The following is a 27,375-nucleotide window of genomic DNA, read 5'->3' as shown; positions in this document are numbered from 1 at the left end:
CATGTACCCTGGAGCTTGTACACCACAACTAGAGAAGAGAAAACCCACACGTCACAACTAGAGAGAAGCCCGCGCTCCACAACGAAAAGCCCACGTGCCGCAACAAAGATCCTGTGTATTGCAACTAAGACCTGATGCAGCCAAAAACAAATAAAATAAATAAATCTTAAAAATATATATTATTTATTGCATGGTATAGTAACACTGTAGCAAACATTGTGGAATCCTATCCAGCAAATATTCCTCAATTCCTCTTTGATGCCAGAATTTCAATTTTGTGAATCTTGATTATTCTAGAGCAATTATGACAGTTCCACATTCCCTGGAGGAATGAACAGACTTTAGTTTTTAGAGATGTCTTATGTTTACCAAATAATAAAGAGATTTCTGATACACTCTCTCTCTCCCCTGCTCAGTTTCCCATATTACTAATACATTGCATTAACGTGGTGTATTTGTTACCATTGATGAACCAACATTGATATATTAACTAAAGTCCATAGTTTACATTAGCATTTACTCTTTGTGTTGTTCAGTTCCATGGGTTTTGATAAATGCCTAATATCATTAATCCATCATTGTAGTGTCATACAGAATAGTTTCACTGCCTTAAAAATACCCTTTTCTCCACCTATTCATTCCTCTTCTCCTCCCTCCAGAACCCTGGAAACCACTGATCTTTTTACTATCTCTACAGTATTGCCTTTTCCAGAATGCCATATAGTTGGATTCATAGAGTATGTAGCCTTTTCTGACTGACTTCACTTAGTAACATGTATTAAAGATTTTCCCATGTCTCTCGGTGGCCTGATAGCTCATTTCCTTTTATTCTCGAATACTATTTCATTCTATGGATTCACCACAGTTTGTTTATCCTTTCACCTTTTAAAGAACATATTGGTTGCTTACAGCATTAGGCAACTATGAATATATCTGCTATAAACAGTTATGTGCAGATATTTTTGTGGTCACAAGTTTTCAACCCATTCGGATAAATACCTAGGGACTCAATCACTAGATTGGGTTGTAAGCCTATTTAGCTTTGTAAGAAAATTTCAAACTAACTTCCAAAGTGGTTATACCATTTTGCATGTCCACCAACAATAGATGAGAGAATCTTTTGCTGCACACCCTCTCTAGCATGTGATGGCAAATGTTTTGGATTTTAGTCATTCTAATGGTGTGTAGTAGCATCACATTGTTGTTTTAACTTGCAGTTTCCTAATGGCATATGATATTAAGCATCTTTTCATGGTTGTTTGCTATTTATTTAGCTTCTTTGGTGAGATGTCCATTCAGAACTTCTGCCTACTTTGTCAAACCACTTTATTAAGGTATGATTGACATATTAAAAGCTGTACATAAAAGTGCAGGACCAGATGGCTTCACTGATGAATTCTACCACACATTTAAGGAAGAATTAATACCAATCCTCCTGAAACTCCTCCAAAAAAATAGAAGAGGAGGGAACATCCCAAACTCATTTTACAAGGCCAGCATTACTCTAACCAAAACCAGACAAGAATGCCACAAGAGAAGAAAATTACAAGCCAACAGCCCTGATAAACACAGACTCAAAAATCCTCAATAAAATATTAGCAAACTGAATTAAACAATACATTAAAAGGATTATACACTCTGATCAAGGGGGATTTATTTCAGGCATGCAAGAATTGTTCAATATCCACAAATCAATCAATGTGATACACAACCATAACAAAATAAAGGATAAAAATCATATGTATATAGAGAGACAAAGTATTTGAACGAAGTCAACACTCATTTATGATAAAAACTCACAACAAAATGGGTATAGAGGGAATGTACCTCAGCATAATAAAGGTCATTTATGACAAGCCAATAGAAAACATCACACTCAATGGTGAAAGGCTAAAAGCTTTTCTTCTAAGATTGGGAACAAGACAAGGATGTTCACTTTGCCACTTCTATTTAACAAAGTACTGGAAGTCGTAGCCAGAGGAATTAAGGGAAAAAATGCATCCAAATCAGAAAGAAAAGAAGTACAGTTGCCTCTGCGTGCACGTGAAATAATTATATATACAGAAAACTCTACGGATTCCACACACGTACACACACACACACCAAAACCGTTAGAACTAAAAAACAAATTCAGTTTAGTTGCAGGATACAAAATCGACACACAAAAATCAGTTGTGTTTCAGCACACTAACAATGAACTAACTGAAAAAGAAAATAAGAATAAATCCCATTTACAAATGCATCAAAAAAAATACTTAGTTATAAGCTTAATTAAGGAGGTGAAAGATCTATACAATGAAAACTATGAAACAATGATAAAAGAAATTGAAGAAGATACAAATAAATGGCAAAATATTCCATGCTCATGGATCAGAAGAATGAATATTAAAATATCCATACTACCCAAAGGGTCCAGAAATAAACCCATGCATATTGGGAGATTGGGACTGACATATATACACTAATATGTATAAAATGGATAACTAATAAGAACATGCTATATAAAAAAATAAATAAAACAAAAATTTTTTTTATAAAGGAGCAATACAATAACAAAGAATAAAAAATAAAATAAAATTAGAAAGATAAAAAATATTTTAGGAAAAATATAATTGAAACAGCTGCAAAAAGGTAAAACAAAACCACAACAGAAAAAAAGAGAAAAAAAGGTGGGGCAGGGGGAACAAGCCAAAAGGAGCAGAACAATAACGAAGTATAAAGAATAAAATAAAATTAGAAATATAAAAGGTTTATTAGAAAAAATTAAAATATAAATGAATCAACAACAAGGTAAAACAGAACCCCAACCTAAAAGAAGAAAAAAAAAAAAGAAAAAGAAAATAAAAGGCCAGAAAATGCCTTGGCTATGGGGGGTGGAGCTTAGGCAGGAGCCTGGTACCTAGGCAGGGGTGGGGTGTAGGGTGGGGCAGGGCCTGGGGGGTGTGGTGACATTTAAGCATGGGGCAGGGCTTAGGCTTAGGACCTGCATGGAAGGGGAGAGGTCGCACATCCAGAGAGGGGCCTCAGGAGTGTGGAGTTCTGGAGTTTCATGGTAAGGCTCTGTGTGAGGGTGTGTCGGTGGGGTTTAGGCCCAGCGCAGTTGGAGGGGGTCTCAGAGGGGTTATCTGAGTATAGAGGTAGGGCCCTGGGTGGGGGTTTAGGGGCGGGGCTTGGGCTCTGGGTGGCAAGAGGGAGGCTCCGAAGGCAAAGGATTAGGCCTGGGAGGGCTCCCTGGTGCCCAAGTGGGCAGGGAAAGCGCTGGCTGTGTTCCCTTCCATTCTTCTGCCCCCCTGAGCGTCTCCCCCATCGCTGCTAGACCCCTACACATGGGTGGGTCCTGCTGGGTGTAGGAACTCCTCCCCTCCCCCAGCTGCCCTTCAGGGGTGCTGGTCCCATAGGTCCAGCCTTTACTTTTGTTCCCCCTTTCCTCCCTCCCACTCCCTCAGGACCCGCGCGGCTGGAGGTGGGGGCCTCGGTGGGCAGAGGATCAGGCCCGGGATCTCGGCTGGCTTCCGGGGGCCCAAGTGGGCAGGGGAAATGCTGGCCACGTTCCCTTTGGATTCTCTGCCCTCCCAGTGGTCCCCCCCTTTCCCCTTCTGGGCATGGGATCCCTTCCCCTTCTCCAGCCCCCCCTGAGGGGCACTGGTCCCATACCGCCTCCATTTCTCCTCCCCCCTTACTCCCCGCCACGTCCCACGTCCTACCCATGCTGGGGGTTCCTCCCATCCCCTTAGGTGTCCGTGGTCCCCCACTGGTGCCTGGTAGGTGCCCTAGCTGTGCACGGACGCAAATTCTGCGCCCTCCTAGTCTGCCATCCTGACTCCCCTGTCCTTACTCTTAATGTCTTCTGGAATCTGCCATATTAGAATACATGAGAATGGAAGAAACACTTCCCTGAACAGTTTAAAAATCTATCCTAAATGCATCGTTGTATATTTTCTTTAACTTTTTTTTTCCCTGCCACAGCTGTGGATTCATCCATATGGTACCTTCTCAAGAATGCAGCCAATTTTCCTGTATTATTGTCTAATTTACAAGTCTTGTGGCTTTTGTTTTTTGATATTCTTACAGTTGAAATCTTGTGTTTGGGGAGACTCCATTTTTGCAATTCCTGTTATTGATCCCATTGAAGAATATATTGTTTATAGTTACATAGTGGGGCTGGAAATAAAGTATAAGTGGATTTGACCAAAGGAAATACAAAAAGGAATGATTGCTGCCTTCTCTGACTGGTTAAATAATACCTGTATTTCAGAAATCACTCTGAACCTAGGCTGAGTAATTTCCTCAAACTATCCTTTGACCTAGTTTCCTCTATAAAGTGGAAAGCGCATGACCACAGACAGACAGTTTCCTCTATAAAGTGGAAAGAGCATGACCACAGACAGTTCAATTTAAACTCCATGTCTTAAATTTTCCATTTCAAAGGAATTTATCAACCATGTATAAATTTTGCAAAGATTTAACCTAAAATAGTTTAGTAGCTTTTGAACAGTACACCCACACTAAGATCACAGAAGTGTAATGTTGTACATTGGAAGTGGTGGAGGGGGTGTGTTAGGGGATCCTTATGGAGATAATTTTGGATAAAACTGCTGATATGTTATTAATACCTCCCCCTCACCCCAACTCGCCCTATATACATACACACACACGCAGGCAAGAGGTGGGAGTAGGTACTTGTCTTTCACCATTCAGAGAGTTTGATACGTATCCCAAGTAGTTATAAGACATACTGAGTTACTGTCTTGCTGCTGCCCAGGAAAACTGCAGCCTAAGGATAAGCTAGCTAGCAGCTTTTGTGGCACTGTGAAGAAGAGTTGCTGATGTGCTAGGATAAGTCTATGCAACCTATAGTTGGCACAGCTAATAAGTTACATGACTGAATTCCTAGTTGCTGAGGAAAGAGCAAGTGATCTTTAGAATAGAGTGCACTTGCTCAGATTTAGGAACCTGTAGCTGAACCAACAACAACAATGGCATCTGGAAGTTGTGGAAATGATCTCCAAAGGCTCCATGGGAGTGTCAAGCCAAAAACAGGAACGCTAAACATCCCCCAGGCCAGAGAACAGAAAGCCAGTTTACAACAGGACCAGTCAAACATTAATACCCCTACATCCTGTAACTCACTCTCCTCTCTTAGCTTGTTTCTTGTTATCTTGAAGGGGTTCGAGGTTGTAGATATAAGGGAGGGGAGGAAGTGAGCAAGAGAGATGAGGCTGACCACAGCCCCTTCCTTGAAGTAACTTCTCTGGTTGTAGCCAGAGAAGATGAAAAGAAGCTTCACCTTTGATCAAGTTGCAAGCTTTCACGATTATATGGGAGTGGGCATTTTTAATTAATAAATTGTTTGTGAAACAAACTGACCTGGACTGTCTACTATCTACCATGACTAAAAAATCTCACTTCTGTCCAGTTTTTCTCCTGGGGCAATGGAAGTACTATATCCACTGGGATAGTTTAAAGGGACAGTAGGTAACAGAAATAAAACTGATTTTACGTTTAAACGTTATGAGTCTTGCTTGATTAATTCTATTAGGTGTATGGCCTTGAGCAAGTTACTTAAATTCTCAATCCCTCATCAATAAAATTATGTTAACTATTAGTACTTCATAATATTGCTATGAAGATGCAAGTAGTTTTTAAAATTATAAGAAGCATTACTACTTAAATTGTCTAACACTGTGTCTGACTCATAATAACCATTAAATAAACAGTACCTACTACACTTTTCCTAGCTCACTTGGACCTTTCACTTATGATTAAGATATACTTTACAGTATTCTTGTTGAATACAGATAATACACTCACAGTGTTTGACAAAACAAAAGGGGCTTCCAGCTCACTTGGACCTTTCACTTATGATTAAGATATACTTTACAGTATTCTTGTTGAATACAGATAATACACTCACAGTGTTTGACAAAACAAAAACAAGGGGCTTCCCTGGTGGCGCAGTGGTTGAGAGTCCGCCTGCCGATGCAGGGGACACGGGTTCATGCCCCGGTCCGGGAAGATCCCACATGCCGCGGAGCGGCTGGGCCCGTGAGCCATGGCTGCTGAGCCTGAGTGTCCGGAGCCTGTGCTGGGCAACGGGAGAGGCCACAACAGTGAGAGGCCCGCGTACCGCATACCAAATGCCTGATAACAAAGGACAAGAAAGATGCGACACTTTTCTGAATGATTACAGGATGAAAGAACTTACTTTCACCTTTTAAGCACCACTTATGTCTGGAGAAATCTTTTTCAATAAATATCTGTTCTGAGTTCCCAGTCCCATGTACAGTATTTTGAATGATCAAAAAAGTTTCTACTCTTAAGGAATTTAGTCCCTTCTAAGGAAAAAATATAACTAAAATATAATCAAATGTAAAAATTATTGTTAGAAGCAGTAAGTGAAAAGGAAAGAAAGGTCAAAGAAGCACTTGTCTGAAGCAGAGTTTGAGTGAGAAAGACCAGTGGAAGAGATGGGTTTGAGGTGGGCCTGAGAGAACGAGCAGGCTTCTGAGCAATACACGAAAAGCAGGAGGCTTTTATAGATGAGGGGAATGGAAAAGGTATCAGATATACTTTGAGTTTAAATCTGTGATGGCTCTGTGTTTTGTCCTTGTCAATCTATTTAAGCTGGGAATCCAATATGGTTTAATTGTACAAATAAACATTCCTTAGAGTTATTGAGATAATAGAATAAGGTATTTGACTTCTGTCTTAGTCTGTTCAGGCTGCTATAACAAAAATACCATATACTGGGTGGTTCATAAACAACAGAAATGTATTTCTTACAGTCTGGAGCCTAGGGAGTCCAAGATCAAAAGTGCTAGCAGATCTGTTGTCCGGTAAGGGCTTGCTTCACGGTTCATAAATGACTACCTCATGCTGTGTCTTCACACGGAGGAAAGGGTGAAAGAGCTCTCTAGGGTCTCTTTTATGAGGCACTAATCCCATTCATGAGGGTTCCACCTCATGACTTAATCATCCTAAAGGCCAACCTCCTACTATCATAACCTTGGGATTTAGATTTTCAACATATGAAATTAGAGTGGGGGGGCACAGACATTCAGTACATGGCAACATTGTAAAGTATAAACTTTTCTTTAAATAATAGCTGAATTATATTTTAAAAAATAACAGAGATTTAGCACCTAATCATGTTTTATATATAACACAAAATGATACGTTGGGAGCATTTACTCCATTCTAGAAAAATAAAATTTTGTGTTAGAATTATACTGAGCTAAGTAATTAGAATGTTGGAACAACAGATATTCAGATATTTTAAGTTACATTTATCTATAGAAAATAAGATTTTCTAAAAATGATGTTGTTGCATAAAGTGTCTCATTGCTTTATGCACATCTTTTCCTTTAAGTGAAAGCCACAATTTGAAAGTAAATGACATTTGCAAGCCCCTAGAACAATTAAGCTCTTATGATATCTGTGTGTATATAGGGATGGAAAATATTTCTCAAATTCATAAAGCAATAGAATTGAGGACAGAGAGGGAAGGTGAATGGAGGACAAAAATAAAAGAAGATACCATGACTAGTTACAAAAACATAAAGCACACAGTAAGGTCTGTTGAATTCTCAGGAATTTTTCAATGGTTTCAACTCTCAATTATTTCCCACATCCCATTCAAAGGTGCATTAAAATATTAACATCAGTATTTCATTTCTTTGCATTTATAATCATGCCCTTGCCCCACACAGACTCACACCTGCACATCTGATCTTCTTATGCAAATAACTTGGTAGAGCTATATTTTAAACCTCTAGTTCCTAAGTTGAACTCTGTTTTTCTTTGACTCCAGTACGTGTAGCACCAAAATTTGGTAGTAGAGAAGGAAAAGGGACCTGCATAGATCTAAACTTGAACTAGTCTTGACACTGCATAAAGTGCTTCAGTTCCAGTTCATATCTCACTAAAGAACAGATTCGTAAAAACAAAACAGACAAATAAAAAACAAGAACAACAAAACATGCGGTAACAAATAGCATGGCTTACTGTAAAGAGAATGGGATTCATATGCTACTAAACCAAGCTGGACCTGAAAGCAGGCTCTGTCACTTACTAGCTTTGTGTCCCAGGAGAGTGATTATCAAACTTGGGTGCATACCAGTCAATCACTTGGGAATCTTGTTAAAATGCAGTTTCTGACTCAGTATGCTTAGAGTGGTTCCTGAGATTCTGCATTTCTAACAAGCTATCAGGGGATGCTCATGCCACTGGCCCAAGGACCACATTCCTAGCTGCAAGTTCCTAGGACAAGACACACAAGGCTGCTAAGACTGTTTCTAGTCTCTAGGGAAGATATCATAACTCCCCTTATGTTGCTGAAAAGAAGTGAATATAGTAATTCAATTAAATCCCTAGTGACTGGTGTGCGATAGATCTGTAGTAAATACCTTTGATGAAATAGTTATCTTTTGAACATCTTTCTACCATCTCTAATGTGGTTTTCCTTGTGGTGGGTTTAAGTCTCAATTTTTCCCTTGAGGGAAAGTTCTGACAATTAAACTAGAAATTTCTGTAAAATCTTCCTTGTAATTGTGACTAGGATATTGCAAATTCCCTGCCAGTACTAAAGGGTTAATAAAAATTGCAGAGTTTCAGTGTTACTAAGGCCCTCATCTAGGACTATTAGTAAAATGACCTTGAGGCAACCAGCTGTCACTTAGACAAAATGCCTTATAAGGCCTGAAATAATGACACCACATTGTATCATCCCAAATCTGCATTTCAAAACCAGCAAAACGCAGCTGTCTGTCAGCCTGTCAGAAATCATTCAGCTTGAACCTAAACGTGTTTTTATGCTTTTCACCACAAATTTTAACAGTGACAAATGGAGGGATGGCTTCTATAACCTAATGAAGCTCTCACCACCTCTGAGACATTTCAACCCCCTCCACTTAAATGTTTCCTGAAACAAGATGTACAATGTCTGTGTCACAGAGAATGTCATGGCTCATTTGTCATCTAACCTCATATCTCTGAGCAGGCTGGTAAGAACAGGGGAAGAGATTATTTCTCTCAGGTGGTGAATTCCAATGTGTTGAACATATGACTCATTGTCTTAACTCTACTTAAGGTATTTTCAGCTTTTCCATTTCAAAATGAATCTCTAACTACTATATTAATAATCATGAAGGTCTCTCGAGAAATGAACAAATACGCATTTATCATGTCTAAATTCATTGGCTTCCCTTTAATATTAATGCCTCTAAATTTGTTTATTGACTGTCACTTTAGCACATCTTTTTCTTAAGCTAAAGAAAGGCTATTAATAATTCATGCATGAAATGTTTAATATTTAACACTATCTCCTAGCTTCTCCCAATCTAATATATTAATGTAGATGCATCATTATGCTAGAGGAAATGCCTCACAATATTAGAAAATGTTATGGACCCAAAGGAGTAATGTCTAGTTAATTACTAAAGAGGAGTCTACATCTGGTAGATTCTGTCTTCCCTGGTTTATTCTCTGATAGGTCTCCAGATGATCTCTGAATCAGTCTCCTTAAGCACGCAAAGGTTTCAGAGGTTATTAGTAGTAATTGTATTGCACAACTGAGGGAATTTTGTTTAGCGTGATGAAAGCAGCAATGTCATTATTAGTTGATTAGTGTGAACAATCTTTGGCAATATGTAGCACCAACTATATGATTCCAACTGGTGGCAACTCATTATTCTGATTGCTATTTGATTTGCAGTATTATCAACCACAAAGTGAGCGACACGGACCAGGGAAGAAAAGCAATAATTGGAAGATGTTTTTATGACCAATGGGAGACATGAAGATTTCATTGTTTAGGAAAATGAATCTGCATGAAGCATTTTGGGGTTAGATTTAGAAGTCAGAAGTCTAGTAAAGTAATGCATAAAACTTAGTATCATAGACTTTTTTTTTTCATCAAATTAAATGTAAAGTAGGTTAAGGCATTGTGATTTTAGTATTTGTCAAGGGACAATTTCCATTGCAAGGCAAAACAAGATACACACAAAAAAGGAAAGGAGGAGAAACTGCTAGGAGGAGTTTGGAGAGTAAGTACTAGAGGAGTCTATGAGAAAAAAAATATTTTCTAGGTGAACAAATGCTATACCCTTGGAAGAATCTAAACAGAAACATCTTATGTTAAATTTAAAAGACACATGTTTTCTGGTAAACTCCAATGGCAATATCATCAATAACAAGAGGTGCTTTTTTCTGTTTTGAGGCTTTTTAGTTGCTTCTAATGATATTACATGATACTTATCACATATAAAAAATCACAGGTATAAAATATATATATCTGAAGCCTATCAAAGAAAAACTGAATCATATGGAATTAAATAGGCAAGAAAACTTTATTCAAGACTTGCAGCAGGGGTCAAGACTACTGCAGTAACAGAATGTTTGAACTCAATTCTGTTGAAACAACAGGCAAGAGAGTTCTTAAATGATGGAGTGAGCTGTGGAAAAGTACTGGATGTGTTAAGGGGTAGGTTGGTCAATGTGATTAGGCCATCTGTGTTTGCTAATTGGACATTATAGTAGTTAGGCTTCTACTCTCTTACAGAGAATGAGAGACACGGTCTCTATCTTCCTTAATGATTGTATTTGAAAGGGATGGTTCCCAGGTCCCCGAGAAAGACATTCGTGGTTGTAAAACTGGTAGAAGCTAGGAGATTTACTTTCTAAGAAGGCAGAGAAAGAATTTACAATTCCAAATTTTCTAGAGAAAATGCCCTAAGAAAAGAGCTCTGGGGCCTATGATTCCCCTTAGTCAATCTGAGGGGAATGTTAAGGTCATCTTGATCAAGTCCCACTCTTGAGACACACTGGCCATTAAACTTTTGGAGAACATTCTTGTAGACCTAGACCATTTTTCATACATAAGTTCATATTGGATATGCAGTGTAGATAGGTCCAAATATAGTTTTTTTTAAAAAAATAAATTGGATTATATCCTGTTATTTTTGAAACTGTTTATTTTATCTCACAATATATCATGGAAATACTACTATTGTGAACAATATGTACACAGCATTCTTTTTAGTGATTTCACTGATTTCATTGTATTCAATTCTATGGGGCCATAATTTTACCAACTTATTTATGGTAGCTAAAACTTAGTCTCTCCCATCCTTCCTCCAGATCTCCTACTAAAAGTAAACAACTTTACATGACTTTAAAGTCACCCTTCTTGAAAGAAAACTTCTTTCATTACCTTGCACTTCAAAATTTTGCAAAGAAAAAAATTACCAAATATTTACTAAATATTTTTGTAAAAAATGACCATACCACAGGGCAAATGCATTGTTCTTAGCTAATTATTTTATTATTTTAACATCTTTTTCTTAGCTCACTCGATTTTGATATTGATAGGAAGCGTTTCAAAGCTGAATCCTTATAACAAGATAATTAATTCATAAGTTGTGCATCTATTTACATCTCTATTTTCAAAGCTACACTTGAAATTCTAAGTTAATTTGCTATGGCTACATTGGATCTATGATCATACTGACAGACCTGCTGAGCCTGATCCCTGCTGTGAGATGCATTCTATAAAATTCCAGAACATTTGTGAAATACACACACATTAATTCTAATAATGGGTTTAAGAAGAAGGCTTTTTTTGTTTGTTTCCTTGTTTGTTTTGTTTTTTCAACAATAGATAATTTAAATAAAATATTCTGGGAAAAACCTTTTTTTTTTTTTCCAAAATAGTGCAAGGTCAATATTGGCTTTCTTTTAGAACTCTACTTCCATCCTCTTGCTTGTTTTCTTCCAGACTCTAGACATAAGGCCCTTGTTTTTAGACACTTAGAAGATATTTTCATGTAGAATTGGAGAAGACTGAGAAAGAAACAAATCACAGCTGGATCTCCCTCTCTTTCATTCTGTTATTAATGTTATGAAAACATTAGTGAATGTCAGAAATAAAACAGTCATCATTTTCACTATTTGCAGAAAATGTATCATATAGTTTCATTAGTTTGAATTTTTAAAAGATTGTGGCATAATTCAATTGAACATTCATATTAGAAATAGATTGTTAGTTTGGTCCACCAGGATGTCAGGGTTACATCAATGGAACCCAGCCAAGTCTCTTTTCTTACTAGCCACTTTGGTTTATCAGTAAGAATTCTGTTCTATAGTTATAACATGAAGCCCTCTATTCTGTATAGCAAAGTTATTGTTATACTCCTTGGGGGGTAAAGCTTCCCTGACTTTTATTTTTTTATGAATCTTCGCTGTTCCCTGAGAGTCAGACTCACCAGGACTTTATCAAACTTTACTGCTTAAATAGAGTATGGAAATTGGAAAAGATTTGAAAAACCAACAGCGGAGTAAATCAACAAAACTGTTTAGTTTAGGCATATCGTGCCCTTTACTAGCTGCAATCAATGCAGGATTCTCCACTGGAAATGCTTGAGGAAAGGCAGGAAAAACAAAACAAAACAATGTTTTCATAGCTGGAAACTCAGACAAGTGTGATAGTTAAAGTGATACATTTTTCAAATAAATAAAGGGAGTTTGAACAAGAAGAGCTTAGACAGGATATTACCACAGTAGTAAAACACTCAAGTTTGCTAGAGCCCTTCCCTTTACTATGGTCACTGACATGAATGACGAGAACTATTTCTTCTTTGAACATATTCTTACCTATCAAAATTTCAGAATTAATTGGAATCCCCAGAATCTAGTATTTCAAAAAACAGAGAGATTTGAATAGGTATCTGAAAGATGTTACTTCTTGAATGATTTCCTCCCAATGCAAGATGTGTGGCAACATCTTTACCACCGCTCACTTTTTATGTCCTCCTCAGGATAGTAGGGGCATCAAGCATAGGTGATGAAATTCAACATTGCTACATGTAGTCCTAATGTTACAGAACTTCCAACTAGAATTGGACATTGTTGGTTTTTTCTACTGCTCTTTCCTTGGCTCTTGTGATCCACATATTTCTAAGTTTCCTTCATTGGTCATTCTTCTTAGGCTGGTCTCTTAAACTTTGATGTTCTTCACATTTTTATCTTTCTCACTGTACATTTTATCTCAGAAAAATCATAACTACTTCAATGTTCCTGATTCTCAAAACTATATTTCCAATTTAGTTTTCTTTCTGAGTCTTGATCCTAATATCTAATTGCTTCTGGACATTTCTTCTGGATTGCCACATTTATACCAAAAACTCAGTTGATCATTTTCCCCTTCATTCTTACATTTTCTTTTTCCTATCTCATTGAACCATTCCAGCAACTACCCCATTACCTAGCCAAAACATAAGCATTAACATTTCCTTCTACTTGATCCTGTGCATTTCATAAGCCACCAAGTTTTATATCACTTTATATCTTTTATCTCTTGATTCATCCATTTTATTCATGATACCATTACCATAATTGTATCCACAATATTCTTTGCCCAAATTTCTGTGATAACCTCTTTTTTTTTTTTTTTTTTTTTTGAGGTACGCGGGCCTCTCACTGTTGTGGCCTCTCCCGTTGCGGATCACAGGCTCTGGACACGCAGGCTCAGCGGCCATGGCCCACGGGTCCAGCTGCTCCGCAGCATGTGGGATCCTCCCGGACTGGGGCACGAACCCGAGTCCCCTGCATCGGCAGGCGGACTCTCAACCACTGCGCCCCCAGGGAAGCCCTGTAATAACCTCTTAACTGCTATTCCTCCTCGCTCCATCATTAATCCCCCATACTGTGTACAAAGTGATTTTTCTAAAGTATTCATCTGATCATGGCTCTCCTCTGCTTAAGACTTCTTAATGGTTTCCAAAGCCTTGAGATTAATTCTAATACGGAATACAAAGCACCAAAACCACTTGAAGGTTCATCTTTTACCACTTCTGTTCTTATATTAGAACACTTGTGTTCTAACCATCCTAAATGATTTCTACTTTTTGGACATGCCCTGTTTTCTCTTGTCTGTTAATTACCACATTCTCTGACCACTTCCTCTCCTTGGCAAATGTTTTTATTTTCTTTCTGGGCTCTTTCTCTGATTCCCCAGGGTAAATTATAAATTACATGCTCCTCCTATATTCTCTCAGATCTTCATTCGTTGGCCCTTATAAACTTTGGTTCACTGGGTTTCTGTGTACTTACTGGTAGCCCCCTCTATATTGTACAAGATATGAATTTGTCATTGAACACCTCACCTAGCTCCCTTCTTACTTGGCACATTATAGGCAATCCATATTTGTGGAATGACTGAACATGTGAATGAACATTAAATCATTTTAATCCACATTTGACTGGTATATCTTCTTCCTCTGAATTTCTGTACCCATTTTATTATTTATTTTATTATACTTTAAATTTGTTACTAGTGAAATGAACATATCATCACTAATATCACTTCTGCAGAGTAAGTCATATCCCAGAAAAACACAATTTCATTGAGTTGTGTGAATTTTTACAATTAGATCTTTTCCGAATCTATGTCAGAATTAATGAAATTCCATACAGAAGGCAAAAGGTCAAACACTGATCACACATTACTGATCACAGCATCTTCTGATGTTTCTTTAGAATTTAAATCTGTAGATGAATACCGTCTTCTTACTATTAATATTCTTGAGAAGATGTGAAAAGGAATTCTGCACAATCGTGTCTGGGAAGCCAACTAAAATAATTCTTTTTAGAAGGCCCCACATGGCAGTATAGATACAGGAGATTTCTGCATTTGCTCTTTCATTTGTATAATGCGTATCTATTTAGGTGCATAACAGCTGAAATTTGAAATGTCAGTTTTTATTAATGAAAGAGATGGAGTAGCAGACTTGATGGAGAGTGACCTGATATGCACTTCAAATGACTGGTTAAATACACAGAAAGGAAACTGCTCCATAAATACAATCCATTTTGAAGATGCATATGCTTCATCTAAGGTATTATAGAGGAATATTGAGGTGTTGTTTAAGACAATATGTCAGCTTTCAAGCATCAAAATCTCTGAACTGAGTATAATAGCCGACTAGATAAGCTATATTTTAGAGAACCAGAAAGAATTGGTCATAAAGAGGAGGCAATTCTTCTTTGGTGTATTGCCCATTTTATTCCAAATATTTATTAAAGAGTGCCTGACCCAATGCTTCCCTTAATCCATATCTATGGTTTAAATGCTACAGAACAATGGCTCAAATGGGCCCCCCTTGAAAACATAATTTGAAATGATATGCTTTTTGGCTATAAAATTTTGATTTTATAGAATCAAGGATTCAGGAGTCAGGATGAAAACAAAGGGAAATAATTAAATTGGAGCACTACAGCATATTGGACAAACCATAATGATAAATATGGGCTCTATATATGCATAAAATATATGTATATATACTACATATGTAATTATCTTCTACTGGCCTTTTTTCTAATTATCTTCTAGGGGCTTTTTAAAAGCAAATAGTGAAAATCCTTTCTATCTAGTTCAGTTCCTGTTTGCTCAAGGACCAAGTTAGTGAATCAGTAAATATGTACTCTTAAGACTATGTTAATGTAAATAAATGAGAAAAGAGTAATATATTTATAATTGGATAAGGAAGGATACGGGGATATCTTTGGCTTATTCCTTATATCGGTGACACAAATTTATCCTTTCAAAGAAAGCATCCCATGATGTCATTACATAGATGATGCATGACTGCCTAGATGTGAGACCAAGTAAGTATAGAAATCCTCAGGTTTTACATAGTTGGATGAAAAGTGAATTATACTTTTTATTTAGTATCAAAGAGACCTCTCACATAATACTTTACTTAATTCAATCACATATTTAAAACACAGTAATGCAATAGAAGAGTGGTAACTGAATGCAAGATATGTCAGCAGAGCTTAGTCCCAGCCTTAGCATACTGTTGCATGGTCCAGCCTTGGTCTCTATGGTTACAAGAGAAGTAAAACTGAAAACAACAGCAAGCAAAACAACTATATTGTTCATCTCTTTTCTCAGTTCTTGTTTCTTTTCATGCCTATCTTTTATGGACCAAGTAATCCCATTGCCTTTAACTTTATTATTGTAAAACTCTGGTAAATAAATATTACTACACAAAAGTGAAGGCTTTAGCCATGGCATTACATATTTTAAAAAATTGCCTACAATGTCAGATATTGATCAACTGAGGACAACATATTCCCAGCATAATGATCACACTTTGAAGGCTTGTAATTCAAGTGATGTTCCTGTCATTTCAAGCTTCCAAATTCTACCATGCAGGATAACAAATCATATTCCCAATACCATGTCCTAGGGAAATAATTGGATTGTACTTTTCCTCTTGAATCAGGACAAACACTACTGAGCACTTCACTGTGAATGGAAATCACTTCTATTGACCTTATGACATCTTACTCAACCCTCATTATCTTCCCTAGTAAGAACACTCAGGTTACTTTCTGAAAAATGAGTGTTATGGGATTTGGAGGACAGAAGACTGGCTGTATGAAAAAGGCTTTAACTGATTTGTATATGAAGTGTAATGTATATGTAAAGTTGGTAGGAGGAGCAAGAATTCACAGTGTTCAGCCCATTTTCAAAGTTCACAACTCATAAAAAAATTAAGAATTAGTTATTTGAAGATATAAAAAAGATCCCAAGGCCTTTGGCATTGCTTGAATAATATGGAGAAGAAAATGACGCAGAGCAAGAAAATTTACCTACTATTTTTTCTGTTGAGTGCTTACAATATACTATGTTAGACATTATACTTAACAATGTCTCTCATTAATATAACAGCAATACACTAGATACTGTTATTCTTATTTTACGGCTGTGGAAATGGGGCACAGACAGGTTAGGTAATTTGACCAATGTCATGCAACTTGTAAATGATGAAGTCAAGACTCAAATCCATATTTTCTTTATTAAAGTGTATGCTCTTTACACTATGCAATACAGCCAAACCCTGAGGTTGGCTGTCTAGAGCAGGCTAATAAAGTCACTCAACACATATTTAGGTAATTCTCCATCTTATTTCAGTAACTTCCTTTTTAGGTCCTTTATAACCAAAGGAAACAAACTGCTGCCCATGTGTATCTAATATATTGAATAGCTTCTATGTTTTATTTCAAGCGAGATCATGTTTTTCTCTTGTCTTTTTTTTTTTTTTTTTTTTTGCAGTACACGGGCCTCTCACTGTTGCAGCCTCTCCTGTTGCGGAGCTGAGGCTCTGGACGCGCAGGCTCAGTGGCCACGGCTCACAGGCCCAGCCGCTCCGCGACATGTGGGATCTTCCCGGACCGGGGCACGAACCCGTGTCCCCTGCATCAGCAGGCGGACTCTCAACCACTGTGCCACCAGGGAAGCCCCAAGTGAGATCATGTTTTAAGTTTGACTATTGATTTTCTTTAAAGGCAAACAATACCATCAGACCAGTTTTTCCTTTCCAGGGAGTGAGGCTTTGGGGGAATAAAGAGCTGGCACTATACACAGACTATATCAAAGGGGACACATAAAAATTGATACTTTCTTTTTATTACTTGAGAAAAGTGCATAGTGGCAATTAAAGTGCCTGAGTATCTGAGCTCAAATCTATTTATTGTGGCTGATAATGGGCACAATGAGAAGATGTGCTCTATTCCAAGAGTAGAGAAGGCTTTAATGGACTTTGAAGTGAAAACAAATAGTAAGAAAAAGCATGCAGGCAAGTTCCTCTTTGGAGGTGCAGGGGATGTACAATATTCCATTATTTGCTAATAGAATTTGTGCTACTCCCCCTCATCACTTTGAAATTGTTTGCAGCTTCCCACATCTCTCTTAGATGCTGGCATCCTGGGCGGCTGTCAGCAGGAGATCCATCATTTTCATAGCTTTTTTTTAAACAGAGTCAAGATCACATAAAATGCTATTGGGTATTTCCAGTCCATACTAAAGGAATAAAATAAATACTATGTAATTATTATATATGCTTCAACCTAGTTTTATGCATTAGCTACCAACTTGAAGAGTTGCCTATAAATTGTTTATCTGTACAGGTGGTTAAAAACAAAGTTTTATTTAGGCAGTTTTCATATTCCTGGATTCCATGTTGTCTGCCATTGCTGCATCCTCTTTATCTGTGTTATTGAGCATGACCCTGATGGTGGGAAAGGGGAATTAGTGACGGAGTGCATAGACATGGCCAATAGATAGAGGAAACGCAATCTGAAAGATGTGCTCTGTTAGCTCCTGCTTATCACATATATTTGCAAGGATAGCAGCTACTTCATTAGGAAGATATCACAGGACTGCTCCTAACTTGAAGTAAAAACAACAACCAATAATTTTGTAAGTAGGATGGGTTACATGTTACTGTCAGCTTTGCATCCATCTAGCGCTCAGTGATTCTCAATTTGGCTGCACATTAGAATTATTTGGGGCATATTTTTAAAATAGTGAGTTAAGGTCCCATTCAGAACAATTTAATCAGAATCTCTGGGGACAGAATCCAGGAATCAGTACTTTGGGGGTTCCCGAGATGATTCCAATGAGCATCCAAGACTTAGAACCACTCAGCCAAGATCCAATTGTCAGCAGCACCAATATGAACATATTTTCTTATGTACAATTTAAGAAAGAAAACTGGGTACATGTAGTTCAGTCTCAGAATGATATTGTGTTCAAGAAAAACAGACCAATAACCAGAAGTAATTTAAAAATTTCAATGTTTATGCATGTATCTAAAGATTATTAAGGAGAAATTAAATATATAGTTTCTAAAAAAAGAAACAAAAAACCTGTTACAACATATCTTTCCTCTCCTAGGTATTCTCTCACACTCCAAAACTTTTTCATCTGCATTTTCAAACACTTAATAAAATCACCCCTTCTACCATTGCTACCATCAGCCTGTCTGGTTTTCTATTTTTCTTTCTGCCTCTTTCATATTCATTCCTCACCATTTCCTTCTGCTTAGTATTTTATTATGTAGATTGACAAAACCAGCAAAAAGGACTCCTTCCTCTGTTGGAGGGATACCAAATTGGAAAAACTGGGCTGGCCATTCTAGGGTTAGTTTGGTGGGCTGGAGTGAGAAACAACTGTAACCCTCCCATATTGCCATTTCGGTGTTTCCTCGTGCCTTTTTGTCAATCTTTAAGCCTTTCCTTTCAAAAGTTATGGTGTAAAATTCTGTTCCTTAAAAGAGTCCTTGTTCTCCCAGGGGCCTCTAGAGAGGCTTGCAGGAACTTTCAGATGAAACCCAGTGATTCCATTTCAGTCCCTCTACACAATCTTGAGTCTGAGAAAATGATGACTTCTTGGGAAGCAAATATAGCAGCTTAGCATTCAAACTCCTGACCATGTTGAACTTTACCTAAACTCTGTTCTCCTGAAAATCAGCCACGGTTGAGAAATTCTCCCACACTGTAGCGTTCTGAAAAACATCTAACCCAAAGGACCACCTTGCCCTCACGTATTCAGGCATAAGACTTGCCTCCACACTTCAGATAAGACTCACCGTCCACTCCCCCTCATGATTGCCTTGTTATCTGCCTCTATAAAACCCCACACCCGTTTTCTTTTCTTTGAGAGGTTCCTCTGCATTGAGGATCATTTTCCTGATTCCAATAGCCTGAATAAACTCATCCTCTTAATTGTCTGGGTCATTTTGTCTTTCACACTCCTTATTCCTATAAAAATCTTTTGTGAGATGATGAAAAGGGTACATGGGGCAATGAGTAACTCCATGTATCTCTTTTGCCTCAGCTGAAGCAGGAATAAGGGTATATTTTTTAAATAAACTTTTAAGTTTGGAATAATTATAGACTTACAGAAGATGTGCAAAGATTATACAGTGTTCCTGTATACCCCTCATCCACCTTCTCCCATTGTTAACATCTTATATTAATATTTGTCAAAGCTAAGAAACTGACATTGGTACATTACTACTAACTAAACTCCAGACTGTGTTTAGATTTTACCAGTTTTCCATTGAGAAACTGCCTGCCATGGCAAACATCCCCCAAATGAGGACTATAATGACAGTTTGACCACACACACAATAATTGCTGAATGCGGACCACAACTTTAGGCTTCCCCCTCTCCAATGAATAACAACATTGCTTTCTGCCTGGAGGTTTTTTCTAAACCATGGAGCAGAGAGGTGAAGTTCAAGAAAAGACGACTGGTGGCATTTTGCAAGGGAAACAGCCCAGCCAGAGGAAGAAGCTGGAATTAGGGCCCAAAAAGGAAACTGCAATTTGCAGGTCAAAGTTATGAGAAAGAAAAGAGCTTTTCAACTCTGCATTGAGGTTTCACTCAGGTCCCTGTCCAAACCCTCTCCAGTAAGTATCCGTTCTGATGTTACTGCTATACAACACCTGAAAAAAAGTAGCATCATACACTCTTGCCAGTTTCATACCTATATATAATGTGAGGGAAAATCCAATCCAATGATAGCTGAAACCACAATTTCCTTTATTTTCATTTTAATGCAACATTATTTTGCATATATATGTTATGTTGTTATTACTGTTGTTGTGATTTTTAACCTAATATCTATATAAAAAGTCTTTGTCTCATTTAGTAGTGTTCTCCCCTCAAATTCTAATTTGTCTGAAATTAATACTGAAGGGTATGTATTAATATTTCTCTATATGCATTGATTTATTTCAATATCTATTTAGTTCCATATCATTTTCTTCAAATATATGTTATTGTTGATTCTGTTTGATTATTCAGCTTTTTTTTTCTTGTGAAAAAACCACAGTTTTTATGTTTGTTCTCTTTTAGTATTTTCCCTGTTATCTTCTCTCATTATTTCTTGAATCTTGGGAAATTTTAATGACCAAACATTTCACTGATCTAATTTTCAGCACTATCAACTCCTTTTCTATTCACTCCAAAGTGAATTTTAATTTTGTTTTGAAATTTGGGTTTTCCTATGGTACTATATTCTTATCAACTCTCTCCTTTTGTGTTTTTGCTTTCATCTTAGATTTTCCTTTTATAAATGTCTGCCTTATTTTTTTTTAGAAGCCACATCTTCTTGCACTCAATTGAAGATATAAATGATAAAAGAAAAACAAGTTTATTTTAATCCATTCCTAATTTAAATACTATTCCTAAAGTATATTTTATCTGTGAATTTTAAAGATGTTTCTTTTCACTAGAGTTAAAGTAATTTTCACACATCACACAGCATTTTGTTTCTCCACTTCTGTATTAGCTTTCTAGGGCTGCTGTAACAAAGTACCACAAACTGGGTGGCTTAAAACAACAGAAAATTTTTCTCACAGTTATGGAGGCTAGAAGTCCAAAATCGAAGTATCAGCGGGGTCATGCACCCTCTGAGACTGAGTGGAATTCTTCCTTGCCTCTTCCTAGCTTCTGGTGGGGGCCGGCAATCATTGGCCTGCAGCTGCATCTCTCCAAGCTCTACCTCTGTCACCATATGGTGTTCTCCTCTGTGTCTTTGTCTGTCTTAGCATTGTCTTCTTATAAGGACACAGTCATGTTGGGTTAAGGGCTCACACTACTCCAGTATGATCTCATCTTAACATCTGCAGTGACACTGTTTACAAATACACTTTCATTCTGCTAAGGTTAAGACTTCAATGTATCCTTTTGGAGGAACACAATTCAACCCATAATGACTTCTAAATGAGGAACTATTTATCCATATATGGTTTTGCTGAGAGACAGGATAATTAACATGTCCTTGGACTTGGTCACAGATCTCTTGGAATAGTTGCCAGATAGTTTCAACAGAAACAAGGTAATAAGGTCATGTTCTTTCATGTATGCTGCAAATCAGTGAAATTCTACACAGCAGAAGCTAATAAAATAAACAGGGAAGTTTATGTGTATGTCATATTATAAAATGCTCTTAATATCCAAACACCTCATATAATGGATTTTTATGTTTAAAATACTGACAATGAATAACTCCATTGCTTGATGTTGCAAGAATTTTCCAAATCTTTACCTAGAGGACAAGTTGATTAGTATAGCTCGTTCCTAGCCCAATTTTCAGCACCTAGCAGGCATTCATCCAGTGCAGCTCTTCTTGACTGAGATGGAGTTTTTCCCTGCCTTTTTATCTCTGAACTGATGGAGTATAGATGTGACTATTCACTTCAGAAAAGCACTATTTGCAGAGCTATTCCTCTACATTTTCTTACAACACCTGATATGTTAGCAGTACCTCTGGCATGCAGTATGTGATCACAATTCCCTATTGTTTAATATCCTTTTTTCCTATGAGTTTCATTTTTTTAAATTTATGCAGGGGATGTATTAGGAAGAGAATAGTATCTCTAGATACTGAAAAAAGCCTTTCTGAGTTTTCTTAGACACTGAGAATTTTACTACAAATGTCATTAATAAGTACTTCTTTGACTTATAATGGGGTTACATCCAAATAAATTCATAGTAAAAAACCATAAATTCATAGAAAAAACCATAAGTCTAAAATGCATTTAATACACCTAGCCTACCCAACATCATAGTTTAGCCTAGCTTACCTTAACATGCTCAGAACACTTATATTAGCCAATCGTTGGGCAAAATCATCTAACACAAAGCCTATTTTATTATAAAGTATTGAATATCTTATGTAATTTATTGACTACTGTACTGAAAGTGAAAAACAGAATGGCTGTATGGGTCCAGAATGGTTGTAAGTGTATCGGTTGTTTACCCTCCTGATCATGTGGCTGACTGGGACCTGTGGCTCACTGCTGCTGCCCAGCATCGCAAGAGAGTGTCATACTGCATATCACTAGCCCAGGAAAAGATTAAAATTCAAAATTCAAAGTATGGTTTCTACTGAATATGTACCATAGTAAAGTTGAAAAATTGTAAATTGAAGCATTGTAAGTTGGGGACCTGTGTGTGTGTGCGTGTGTGTGTGTGTGTGTGTGTGTGTATACCATATATATATATATATATATATTCAAATTTATATATAGTTATATATAATTCATTATATATGATTTTATAAATAATTTTAAATTTAAAAATATAATTTTCATTACCTCATATAAGGCAATTAAACATATTTGAAGAGTCATTAAGAGCGCTTATTTATTTAAATATGACACAAATTGTTTCTTTTTTATTAGAGAGTGTCTCATTGGCTCTAAGGGATTTGACAGGCTAATTGCTAAATAGTTTCCTTTTCAAGATATTCAATAGAACTCAGTATTTGAATAAGAAGTTTAGATAATTCATGTAGCTTCTTACTTATCATATTAGTAGTATTACTACCTCTTAGTCAAAAGCCTGTATTAACTTTCCTAAGGAAATTGGTGCATTTTTAAATTCTCTAGCTTATAAAAAGGACCTGAATTTCAAAATACTAGATTAGAGGACTGCTTGTAATATTGATTGGTCAACATAAGACTTTGATTCACTATGGCTTGTATGATTGCTGCCAGCTGTATCTCTGCTTTCTAGCTTCTTTAACATTTCAGAAAATATTCATGTGGGAATACTAAAAGTAAAACATTAAATATCTGGTCAGAAAAACCTGGTTTGTGACCTGGCTTTGATAGTTACTAGCTGGGTGAAATTGAGAGGAAACAAATCCTCTAAATTGGACTTCCTTGTAAGGAAGAAGCTTAATAATACCATCCAGAGTTGTTGGAAAAAATCAAAATGATATGGTGTACTGCAAAATCTTTGTAAACTAGTACCTAAATGTTGGGAATTTTGATTATTATTCTAATGATGATGATTAACAGACAACTACAATTTAGTAAAAACAAAAACTTTTGTCACATGAATGTATGATAACTAAACTTAGTTTGCATGAATTTCTTTAACATATACAATCAAAGGCTCCAGTTCCACTCAAGATGGAGTAACCAGTTTTACAGCCTGAAGACCAAGAAGGAGGACCCTGGGAAGTGGAAAGTGTCAGAGAAATCAGTAAGAGGAAGGAGCTCAGGAAAGAGACACCATAATGCTGTATATAAATACCTAAGCTCACCCTCAAGTTTCATGCACATGTTTCTGATTAAAATAGCATATCAAACTCTTTGAGAATAATACTAATGTGCTCATGACCACCCAGATCCCAGACTAGCCACTGAATGATGCACATGTGGTAGAGATGGAAATAATATGGCAAGCACACAGAAAAATGAACTCACAGAATGTGTGTGAGAACTTAACTGAATTGATTTCCAGCTAAAATCAAACATTAATTAAATGATATCAAGAACATTTTAACATAATATTCAAATTCAGGATGCAATCCAAACTTATGTGACAAAGAACTGGGAAAAATCTTACTAACTCAAAGAAAAGACAACCAAAAGAGGCACAACTTGACATGACCCAGCTGTTGTAATTATCAAAGACTTTAAAGCAGCTCTTATAATCATGCTCAGAAAGTAAGAAGAATACTCTTGAAAAGAATGGAAAGAGATAAAGTCTCAAGAAAATTTTAACAAAAAAATTAAATAACTGAAATAAAAATTCACTGGATGGGCTCAGTAGTAAAATGAAGATGATCGTGGAAACAGTCAACGAACTTGAATACAGATTAAAAGAAATTATACAAACTGAATAACAGAGAGGTAAAGATTTTAGAAAAAATTAATAGAACCTCAGGGATCTATAAGACAATACTAAAGTTTCTAACTTTTTTGTGTGTGTGTGTGGTACGTGGGCCTCTCACTGTTGTGGCCTCTCCCGTTGCGGAGCACAGGCTCCAGACGCGCAGGCTCAGCTGCCATGGCTCACGGGCCCAGCCGCTCCGCGGCATGTGGGATCTTCCCGGACCGGGGCACGAACCCGTGTCCCCTGCATCGGCAGGTAGACTCTCAACCACTGCGCCACCAGGGAAGCCCTAACATTTATGTAATTGGAGTCACAGAAAGGAACAAGAAAGACTGTGGTACCAAATAAATATATGAAAAATTAATAGCTAAAAACTTCTTAAATTTTGGTAAAAGATGTATAAATAGTCTTACAGATTAAAAACTCAGTAAACGCCAAATCAGATAAACAAAGAAAGCCATGCCTAGACACATCATAATCTAAATCTTGAAAACTAAAAACAAATAAAAATTCTTGAGAACCCAGAAAAAAAATGCCACATTATGTATAGGGTAACAATGATTCAAAGGGCAGTAGATTTCTTATCAGAAACAATGAAGGTCAGGAAATGTGGAAACTATTTTTTAAATACTGACACAAATTGTCATTGCACAATTCTATATTCTGTGAAGATATTTTTCAGGAAAGAAGGTGCAATGAAGATACTCTCAAATTAAGAAAAACTAAGACAATTTGTTTCTAATAGAACTGCCCTAAGGAATTCTAAAGGAAGTTCTTTTGATGGAAGCAAAATGAATCCAGAAGTAAACGTGCAACTTTGGGGATATAGTACAAACAACAGAAATTGTAAACATCTGGATAAGTAAAATAAAGTATTTTCTTAATTTTTTAAAAATATGTGTTATGGTTAAAAGCAAAAAATCTAACATTGTCTTGTGAAGTTTGATACATATATGATACTAATGGGTTGGCCAAAAAGGGCCTTCAGTTTTTAAGTAAAAATAAAAGACATTTTTCATTTTCACCAAGAACTTTATTGAACAACGTATTTACCATTTTGTTCCACTACCTTCTGCCATTTTTCGGGCAACTTCATAATTCCATCTTCCCAAAACTTTCTATCTTTTTGAGCAAAGAACTGTTCCAGGTGCCTTTTACAGTCTTCCAGGGAGTTGAAATTTTTTCCATTAAGAGAATTTTGTAAAGACCAAAATAAATGGAAATCCAAAGGTGCAATGTCTGGTGAATATGGCAGATGAATCAGAACTTCCCAGCCAAGCTCTAACAGTTTTTACCTGGTCATCAAAGAAACTTGCGGTCTTGCATTATCCTGATGGAAGATTATGCATTTTCTGTTGACTAATTACGGATACTTTTCATCGAGTGCTGCTTTCAGTTGGTCTAATTGGGAGCAGTACTTGTTGGAATTAATCGCTTGGTTTTCTGGAAGGATTAATAATAGAGGACTCCCTTCCAATCCCACCATATACACAACATCACCTTCTTTGGATGAAGACCAGCCTTTGGTGTGGTTGGTGGTGGTTCATTTCACTTGCCCCATGATCCCTTCCATTCTACATTATAGTACAGTATCCACTTTTCATCGTCCGTCACAATTTGTTTTAAAAACAGAATATTTTCATTACATTTCAGTAGAGAATCACATGTGGAAATACTGTCAAAAAGGTTTTTTTCACTTAACTTACGTGGAACCTAAACATCAAAGCAATTAACAAAGCCAAGCTGGTACAAATGATTTTCAACGCTTGATTTGGATATTTTGAGTATGTCAGCTATCTCCCACGTGGTATAACATTGATTGTTCTCAATATCTCGATTTGATCGCTATCTACTTCAACTGGTCTACCGCGACTGTAGAGCATCGTCCAGCTAGAAATCTCCAGTACGAAACTTTGCAAACCACTTTTGACACATTCAATCAGGTCACAGCACCTTCTCCAAACACTGCACAAATCTTTTTTTGCATTTCGGTTGTGTTTTTACCTTTCTTGAAATAATAAAGCATAACATGCCAAAAATGTTGCCTTTTTCCTTTCATCTTCAATATTAAAATGGCCACACAAAAATTCACCAATTTTGTTGTGTTTTTTTAAATGCACACTGATATAACCACTCTCACATACAATCTAACAAAATCATTTTGAATGAAGTTAAAGACAACTAAGTGCTACTAGAGCCATCTTACAAAAAACCCAAACGAATCTTTTGGCCAACCCAATAAAATACAAAAGGGGGACAAGATAAAGATTCTGACCATGTATATGGAGGTAAGATTTCTATGTTGCATTTGAAATGGTAAAATACTAATTCTAAGTAAACTGAAAATCTATGTATGCTTAATTTCTTTAGCAACCAGCAAAAATATAATAAAAAAGATATAGTCAACATTATGAGTAAAATGGGATACTAAAATGGAATACTAAAAATATTCACTTAATATAAAAAAAAATGGAAAAGGGAGGCAGTGGAACCCAAATGAAAGGAAAACAAACAGAATGGTATCCCTACAGAAAAATATATCAATAATTACATTAAATTCAAATGATATAATTACATAAAAAGACAAAGATTATCTAAAAGGGTTTAAAAAAACAAAAGAATACAAGACCCAACTATATGCTGTCTATAAGAAATTTATTTTAAGTACAATGATATAAGTAGATTAAAAGTAAAAGAGTGGGGCTTCCCTGGTGGCGCAGTGGTTGAGAGTCTGCCTGCCGATGCAAGGAACACGGGCTCATGCCCCGGTCCGGGAAGATCCCACATGCCACAGAGCGGCTGCGCCCGTGAGCCATGGCCTCTGAGCCTGTGCGTCCGGAGCCTGTGCACTGCAACGGGAGAGGCCACAACAGTGAGAAGCCTGCGTACCG

Source organism: Lipotes vexillifer, unplaced genomic scaffold (assembly GCF_000442215.2).
Source record: "Lipotes vexillifer unplaced genomic scaffold, Lipotes_vexillifer_v1.1 scaffold1574, whole genome shotgun sequence".
In the NCBI taxonomy this organism is placed as follows: Eukaryota; Metazoa; Chordata; class Mammalia; order Artiodactyla; family Lipotidae; genus Lipotes; species Lipotes vexillifer.
This window is presented reverse-complemented; position numbering follows the sequence as displayed.